Source organism: Phodopus roborovskii, unplaced genomic scaffold, assembly GCF_943737965.1.
Source record: "Phodopus roborovskii unplaced genomic scaffold, PHOROB, whole genome shotgun sequence".
Lineage (NCBI taxonomy): Eukaryota > Metazoa > Chordata > Mammalia > Rodentia > Cricetidae > Phodopus > Phodopus roborovskii.
Window position 1 is genome coordinate 1,740,405 of NW_026126549.1, and position 9,329 is coordinate 1,749,733.

General features: G+C 48.2%; 1 protein-coding gene across 2 annotated transcripts in view; it reads right to left on the minus strand.

The window, feature by feature from the left end:
- Fgf1 (fibroblast growth factor 1) overlaps window positions 1-9,009 on the minus strand; it is an 84,219-nt gene extending 75,210 nt beyond the window's left edge. Inside the window, exon 1 of one of the 2 annotated variants that reach the window (XM_051201022.1) lies at window positions 8,691-9,009. The gene's annotated coding sequence lies outside the window, so the exon portion shown is untranslated. The remainder of the gene's footprint in view (window positions 1-8,690) is intronic. The other variant, XM_051201021.1, reaches the window with a different exon arrangement.
- Window positions 9,010-9,329: the final 320 nt, after the last annotated feature.

Genomic DNA, 9,329 nt, shown 5'->3' on the forward strand with positions numbered 1-9,329 from the left:
GCAGGAATCCAGACAGACAAGGACTGGTTCCTGCCTGTGAGGCTTTTGTTCTAATAGAATAGGCAATAACAATGTTTTTAAAGTTTGGCAAGACAACTACTACTTGGGGTAAGCCCACATAGGAGAGACAGGCTAAGACTAGAGTAACCGGAAGCCTCTTTGAGGTAAGGCCTGAGGCTGAGAATAAACAAAACAAGACACTCTGCTATGTGAGGAACTCAAAGAAAAGCATTCCAAGCCAATGGCACACTTAGTTACAAAGCCTCAAAGGCAGGAAAGGGCCAGCAGAGGGAAAGAAGGGAAGCCACCATGGGGACTCAAGTGGTGCTCTCAAGGGTATCATGGCGGCTCTCTCTCCTCCCAAGTTGTTCCATGAATTTATCCTTGCTTAGCTATCTCCAGTGTCTCTCTTTAAATCCAAAGGAGATAAAGATTGTGTTATGGCGGAAGCTTTCCCAGCCCCTGGCATCCATATACCCAAAGAGTCTGGAATGTTCTGGTGGAAGTGTAAACCCATGCTCCCCTCCCCCATCTCTCCATAATCCCTGCTGCATCTCAGAAAGCCCACCAAGTGATGACCCCTCCCCCAGAGATGCTCACGACCATTGCCACAGTGTATTTAAACTGTCCTCCAGAAAATAGATGGGTGGTTTTCCTGTCTCTCTTTTCTGTCTCCTCTCTGAGGGTGGGGTGGGGTTGGGGGCTGAAAAATCATCTGGGAGCACTGTATCCATTAAACACGGGCTTTTTCTAATTTGGATGATTTGGTCTGATTGGGATTATTGTGCAGAAACTTTACAGATTCCTTCTGTGGCAGACGAGGAATGTGGAAGTGAACTGCATTCCATTTTCTATAGCAGACTTTTGGGACGGGTGACTTATTCCTGGACATTTGTTACTGGTAAGTTTCCCAGAGAAGGGACTGCAGTGTGAAGTAGTCAGGTAAATCCCAGCCAGAATCCCACCCCTAGCCCTGGTCCACTGCTTTAAAAAAAAATCCTTCTAAACAGGCTCCACCTATGTAGCCCATGCTGGCCTTGAGCTGTGATCCGCCTGCCTCAGCCTGCCAAGTGCTGAGATTACAGATGTACTCCATCATACTTCTTGTGCACTCACAGCTTCTTGTAGGAAAGTCACGGCTAAGACACATTTAGCTTTGTGGCCTTTGCATTTCCCCACCGAGCAACTTCTGCTCTTTTCATACCTGTCTCCAGCAGGTTTCTCTTCTGTTTATATTCGCTCTCCTCTGTCCCCTCTTCTCCCCATCTTTGCCCACCATTCCCAGCCCTTGTTGAATAGTTAGGTCACCAAATGTGTGCCAGCCCTTGCTACTGAAGAAGCAGAGGCTGTGTCCTCAGAACCTTTGTGCCCTTCCAGTGAGGTACAGTCACCTGAAATATGGCCTCTGCTTGCCTGCCTAGCTTGTGAATGGGATCTACTGACCACAGTTAACTGTGCTGTGATTTGAAAGTGAAATGTCTCTGCGGACTCACATTTGAACACTTAGTCTCCAACTGGGAGTACTTTGTGGAAGGCTGTGGGACCTTTAGGAGGTGGAGCCTTGATGGAGGACATAGGTCACCAGAGGTGAGCCTTGAGTTTTACAGTCTTCCTCTCTCTCTTGACTTCCTGCCTGCAGGTGCAGTGTGATCAAATATCCTGCCCTTGTATCAACCATGCCTTCCCTGCCTTGATGGGCTCTATTTCTTAATCTGTAAACCAAAGTAAATCCTTTAGGCCTTTCTCTGCTTCTTACCAGGAATCTGACCACAGCAAGGAGAAGCACTTGATACATTGTGTCTCTTTTTTACTTGATACATTGTGTCTTTCTTACCCTTGGTTTTTACACTTGATACATTGTGTCTATTTGACCTCTTTTTTTTTACTTGATAGATTGTGTCTATTTGGCTGCTTTGATATCCACTACTGAGGGAGCACCATATCTGGAACACTGTTCCCTTTCCTTAGGACCATGCAGCCTCCTGAAATTGAGGCGCTGACATCCACCTAGCTCCAGGGCTCCTTGTTGCCCACACTAGCACCTCTAGTCCTGGTTTGAAGACACCCTCTAAGCCAGTGCTTCTCAACCTGTGGGGTCATGACCCCTTTGGGGAGGAGTTGTCTCATATCAGATATCTTGCATATCAGAGATATTTACATTATGACTCAAACAGTAGAAAAGTTACAGTTATCGCAGCACCAGGAAGGTTGAGAACCACTGCTAAGCTTTCTGTGGCTTAACAGCTTAAGCACCTGTGATGGCTATTTGCGGTTGGCAACTTGACACACTTGGGAAGAGGGAACCTCATGTGAAGTTTTGATGCCATCAGATTGGCCTATGGGCATGTCTGGGGGGGCGTTTTCTTGATTGCTGAGTGATAAAGGAGGGCCAGCCCCACTGTGGGCAGTGTCATCCTGTAGCAGGTGCTTGTGGGCTGTAGACGGAAGCTAGCTGAGCAGAAGCAGGGAGCAAGCCAGTCAGCAGCACTCCTCCATGCTCTCTGCTTTGGTTTCTGCCTCCAGGATCCTGCCTTGAGTTTCTGCTTTGGTCTCCCTCCAAGACCGGCTATAACCTGCCATCCCAAATTATTTCTAGTGTTTATCCAGAAACAGAGAAGTAAATGGGAACATGACCTAAACCTTTAATAGCCCTTCTCCTGTGCAGCTTCTCTTCCTTGTCCGCCAGAGACACTGGCCTTGCTTTGGCTCCTTGGTAACCATGTTCCCTCATACCTTGTGACCTTTTGGAGTCCTCTGCCCTCCTCCACCTCCACCTGATAGACTTTCAGATCTCAACCCAAGCGAGCATCTCCTCCGGCCAGCGCCTTTGCCATGTGCTGTGCAGGTAACTCGGAAGACACCGATACCCACACCGCCATCTGTGGCCTCTCATGCTCAGGGAACTATAGGTCTCAGCTCTGCTGGAGTTCAGTGTTTGGTGTGCTTCCTGGCCACAGGAAGTTCCCACAGGTGAGCTGCATGAACTTGACATGGTCATTACTGGCACTTGTAAACCCTACCACAGTCCCTACTTCAATTCTGCCTCCTTTCCTTTCCCTTCCCTCCTTCTCTCTAGTCTTTCCCTCCTGAGCCTCGAGCCTTTCTAGGACCCTCAAGAGTGACACTAAAGACAACAGAAAGACACTCAGCTGAAAAATTAAAATATTGCTCCAACTTGGCACAGTGTGTTGACTTTCAGCCAGATCATCCCAAGGTCAGGGCCTAGAGGAAGCACTAGGAACATCCTCCTACTGTATGACATGGCCAGGGCTGCTGGGGAAACAACAGAAAGGTGTTTTCAGGTTGGCTGTGAGAGAGACTGCTCAAGGGCTCTCTCTTTTGAGGCTGCATGTCCACACAGTCTCCTCCCTCTGTGTGCAAATTTCCCTTCTTTATAAGGACATCCATCATTTTAACAACCTCATTGTAACTTGGATATCACAGAGAAGACCTGAGTTTCTAGGGGCTGGGGTGATTTCAGCAAATGAATTTAGCCTACTATTCCTGCTTCCACATACCTGTTTCTACAGCCTTCCAACATATTGAATTCAACAGGGGTAGAGGGAGAAATGCTATGTGACCCTGGGGAAAGGTGGGCAAGGCAAGAATGGGAACTAGAGAAAGACATCCCACCTAAAAGTGAGAAAGGAGGGCTGATCCTGCCCCCACAGAACAGCCTTTCAGTTATGCATCTGGGCTCTGCTAGCCTGCTAGTGATGAGTTCAGATCCCAGCTCCTTAGTTTCCTGGTGGTAGGCTCATTTCTTGCATTAGTGAGATGTGTGTAGTAATAGCATCTAACTCATGACATGGTTGTGAAGGATTCATGAGAGAAGAGCACTATGGGAGCGGGGCTTTGTACACAATAGTATTGTCATAATAGGTGGAAGTTCTGTTGGGCAAGTTAGGGTGATGGAGGAGAGGCCAACTGCCACTAGGGCCACACACACACAACCGTGTTCCCCTTACTACTAATAAAGTGGGAGGACCCATGGTGGGCAGCCAGATCCAAGCTTTTCTAGTGTGGCTTGTGATCACAGGCTTAAGATCCATGTGGGCATCCCTGAGGAAATGCAGAATCCTGAGTCCCTCATCAACCACTGAATCACTTCTATGTGTAGGATTTCAGAATCTACCCCCCCCCTTTTATAAGGCTAAAGTTTAAACCTAGGACCCCGTGCATATCAGATGGGCCCTCTTGGCTGTACTCTACCCTTCTTTCTGTTTTCCATTTTGGAGATAGTCTCTTTAAATGCCCAGGCTGGCCTGCACCACCCAGCCTAGCAGGAATGGACCAGAGCACAGTTCCTGGAGAGGCAGAGCTGAGTCATATCCATGAGTAATGCTCCATATCTACACAGCCTCCTGAAAGGTAGGCATGCCTTTTCACACATGTCAGCATCACCAGCATCCTGTAAACGAGGTTAGTGAGATGGTCTTGAGGGATTATGCAGTCACCCAATCTGTGGTGGTTACATGGTTATATTCTTCAGAAAAGTCGAATCTTTCCCTTCACCATAAGCTTGCTTGGTTAAGACACTTGGTTTTGGATTATTCATTCTTCCCATCTCTACAACCAAGGCTGCCCAATGTTACCCTCAGACTTAGCTCAAGAAACTCTGAACTTAGGCAGAGAGTCATGGCTCAGCATTCTCTGCATGCCTGAGTCTGTTTTTAGCCCCATTTCCTGTATTCTCCAGCCCAACCCACTCCCTGGTTCAGGAAAACTGGGGGCCATGGTACCTGTGTAGCATGTCTTGTTTCTAAAGATCCTGCCACCATGCTGTCAGTGGTGTCCAACCTCTGACCATTGAGACAGACACTGTCAACTACAAAATTCACAGTCAAGAGAACCATATATTACGTTACAAAGAAAAGAAAAAGGATTAAAAACAACAACAACAAAAAACCTTCCTGATAATGTTTTGAGTGAGTTTATAATTTTATGTTGAGATGCATTCATGGCTTTCCTGGAGTGCCTGTGGCCAGTCGGCTGCAGACTGGACTTTTCCTGCATATAAGTCTTCAAGGTTAAGACTCTGCCCATGACACAAGCTAGGGTCCTGCCATCTCTGAATAATAGTTCCAAATTCCAGCCTATTTGCTCTAGAGTCTTCAGATGTCACCTGTTGCTAAATTCCTGTCACCAAGTTTCACCTGACTCTTAGGATGCCTCCCCAGTTAGGAGCACAGTCTGAGGGTCCCAGTTAGGATCCTCAGTCTTCACTCAGCTCCTTGGTAGCTGTGGGACCACCAGTAAACCAGTAAACCTCCACTGAACCTCTGTCTTACCTGTGTGCCAGCCCCTGATTCAGCGGGATGTTGGCAGACTTAAAGCTGAGCCCAATGCCTGGGTACAGAAAAGACGAGAAACATTGCTGACTAGGACAATAGCTGTTCTGTCTCCAGATCTTCATAAATGCAAACAAAGCCCCATGCCAAAGCAAAAGTTCCAGAACTGGCTTTGGGGCATCCCAGCTTCCTCAGTGCTCAGTGTCCCTCACTGAAAGCTAAGTAGTGGACTAATGCTGTTACTCATTTGAGCTTGCCCTTAACAAGGTTAGCATTTTGTCACTTTTTTTTAATAAAGGGGGAATCTGAGGGGCAAGCACATCACCAGTCAGTAACAGAGTCAGAATTTGCACCTCAGACTGCCTTACTGCAGAATCTGTGTATTTAGCCACTTTGCCACACCGTTTTCCTTGTGGTGTGTGTGTGTGTGTGTGTTGTATACATAGTTATATGTGTGCATATGGATGTGCAGGTACATGGGTACCTTATGTATTCATACATGTGGAGACCAGAGAATGACTATAGGAGTCTAGGAGTCTTCAACTGCTCTCACCCTTGTGTGTGTGTGTGTGTGTGTGTATTCATTCATGTGTGAGTGCAGGAATGCATTTGCTATGTATGATGTGCATGTGGAGGTCAGAGGACAACTTTAGCTGCCGTCCCTTGCCTTCCACCTTGTTTGAGATCAGGGTCTCTCTTTCGTTGTTCCTTGGTGCATCTGCAGACTCTCTGGCCCTTCAGTTTCTGCTGTGCCTCCTGTGTATGCTTATCACGCAGGAGCTCCGAGATTACAGAGCTGTGCTGCCACACTTTTACATGGGCACTGGGGGTCCAAACTCAGGTCCCTATGCATGTGTGGCAGTGGCCATGTCCACTGAGCCATCTCCCCAGCCCCTACTGTGCTTCTTTCCACTGCGACTGAGGAATTACAACAGCCACTCTTCTCTCCTCTGCCCTTTTGTTTTCTGTCCCTGCAGTTCACTCCCTTAGAACTGGCTCGTGTCTTCTGCCTTAAGCTTTCATCCCAACCCTTTGCTGTTACCTGGATACTCAATAGCTCCAATCCCTTCTCTGTCTGATTGGGCTGGCACGGGTCTCCTATGTTTTCGACACTTTGTTGGTAGTTAATGAAAAACTGAATCCTTCCCTAAGGAAAAAGACTTACCTACTTGCAATCTATGCACAGTGAATAGATGTTAGCTCTATTTAATACAGGGTATTCCATGGTACGAATGACTATGAACTCTTGTTTTAGCACTGGGAATCGTGTCAGTTAAGCAATGCCTTGACAACAGACAAGAAGTGGTGTACTCTCTGCCCTTATGGCAGCTGGTATACAGAGTGGCAGGTCCTTGATTAACTTAGCCAGAGTCCACAGAATTCATATCTGCAAAAAGGCTGGCTTCAGCATCTCTCCCTAGGTTGGATATACCTTTGCTAGTATAGATGGAGTGTCTACCTGCCATCACTCCTGAAAATAGCATCAGCATGGTTGGTGCCACTCACCTGTAACCCAAGCCACTTAACTTTTAAAAGCCAGGCAAGGACATGTGAACACAAGATGTTTTTCTTGCTTAACTTTCAATATAATATAATATAATATAATATAATATAATATAATATAATATAATTACTTTTGCTTTTTATTAAGTGCTACATCAGCAAATCTATGTGTTCATACTTTAAAAGATAGCGACAACAAGAAGAAAGTGCCCCTTAGTCCTCAGCCGCAAACTATTGACCTTGCCTTCCAAGATACAACTTTTAAGAGGGACTTTCCTGGGAAGCCTTCAGGGAGCAACACAATGGAAACAAAGATAGAGGGAGTTAGTGGCTGTGAATCAGTCTCCGTCAAGCCATACTAGTCACACAAACAACAGTCCTCGTGAGGGAAGCCCACTCTTCCTGGATACCATTACCCCCAAAGCAAGGTCATCTGTTCTCAGTCGTGTGTGTGTGTGTGTGTGTGTGTGTGTGTGTGTGTGTGTGTGTGTATACATTCCCAGGAACACAAATGTACATGTGCATGCAGAAGCCAGAGGACAACCTCAGGTGCCACCCCTCAGGAGCTGTCCACCTTAGGTCTTGCTTGTTTGTTTCCCGGTCCTGTTTTCTGCCTGGTTGTTGTTTTGAGCTTGGATCTCTCGCTGATCTGGAATTCAGTGAGTAGACTAGACTGGCTGGCTGGCTAGCCCTAGGGATCTACCTGTCTCTGCCTCTCTGGCACTGGGCTTTCAAGCATTCACCACTGAACCCAACTGAAAAAATAACAACAGCTAAAGCCCTCAGAACCCCAAAATAATGACTCCTGGAGATCCAACCCAGGCCCTCAAGATTATATGGTAAGCGTTTTGCCAGCTGAGCTATCTTTTCAACATTTTGCCACAGTGTCAGGTCATGGCATCAACTGGGAGGGAGGGAGACAGGGTAGCCTCTCTGGAGATGCCTGTCTCCCCTCAATGCAGCATGAGGAGCTAAAGCCCCATCGATGACATCCCCATAAAGAAGGAAAGCAAAGGTGCCGGTCACCAAAGCAGACAGGAAGGAAGAGAAGGAATGGTGGGTGCTAGACAGCCTAAAGGAAGCATGGAGGCTTAAACTCGGCTGAGACACAGGGAACTCTCAGGACTGAGATGGGGGGCGAGGTCTTTGCAAAACGGCCCTTGATTAAATACCTGAAATTCCTACACGGGCACCCAGAGGTCTGAGAGTCTCAAGGCTTCCTGTCCAGGAGTCTTGAACACTTTTGGTATGTACTAGTCCCTACGGGAGCCTAAGGGAGATGTCCTGAGATGAGTTTGCAACCAGAAAGAGGATCAGAAGGTAATGAGTAACTCAGGCAACAGGGCAGGGAGCATCAGAGTCCATCCTATTTAAACCTCCAGCTTTTCTATGAAGCAGCCCATAGAAACCTAAACTTCCCACAGGCTTTCCAAGGCAGCTGAGTTTCGCGGCTGCTGGGTAGGGTGAGCATGACACAGCAAGATAGTGCCAGCCAGACCCACTGTGGCCATAGCTCTCAGCTTCCACAGATCTGAAAGGCTGCATCCAGGGCTTCCGTCAATCAGATGATCCCCACCCCCTCCCGTCTTCTTAGGCTGGCGCTGGTGGAATGATGATGATAGGGCAGCCGGGTGTAGGCTTACTTTTTCAGACTCAAACCTGTGTTATTTTTCCACGTCTGCTTTCAGCGGGCCCTTCTTCCAGAGCCGGCTGCACTCAGTTCAAGCCAGCCATAGGGGAGCCCATCCAGTGAGTGGACTAGCAGGCATGCTGGCTCCCTGCTAACTGTTTAAAACACTTCTCTCCCCTGTCCTTCCCTTTTTACTAGCTTTATAATCATTCTAGGACAAAACAGCCAAACTTATCTCTGGATATAACACACTCACTAATTCTTACCTGAAGAGCTGGCAGCTTGGGGGCTCTCCTTACTCCACTGGCTCTCAAGGGTGATGGAATCCGCTTGGTGGCCTTTGCTCTGTGTATCACAGTCCCTGTGCTGAGGCTGTCTCTCCAGCCGGCTCTCTGAACCTCAGGATTACTGCAGCTCTGTGTGGGGAGAGGGACGGGCTGTGGCATGCACATCAGGTTGCTGGCCCGCCTCCAGACACTATGCCAGTCCCAGAGGGCTGTGTGGGAAGCAGGGAGGTGGGTGGGGGAGCAGAGAGCGAGCGCCGGCCTCTAGGTCTGCCTTTGGCCCTTGTTCATCAGCAGAGGGGCCCCGCCTGTGGACCACCAGACAGCCCCACCCCACCACATCAGTGCACATGAAGTTCTAAGTGCCCCCCACTCTTGACAGTCTGCAGCAGACCTGGGGACTGCCGAGATGGCAGGCGGTGAGAGCAGCTACCTTGGGTGTTATTTTAGCATGGTTGTCTTGGGGCAGAAGCCCGAGCCCAGTGCACTACCGTCTGAGCAGAGTCCTGTTTATTTTGAGGCCTCTGTCACCAGGGAAACAACTGGTAGTGTTGAAAGACATTCCTCTAAAATCAGGCAGCTAGTGAAAGGGAGCCCTTTTCTGTTCTGTCATCTGTCCTC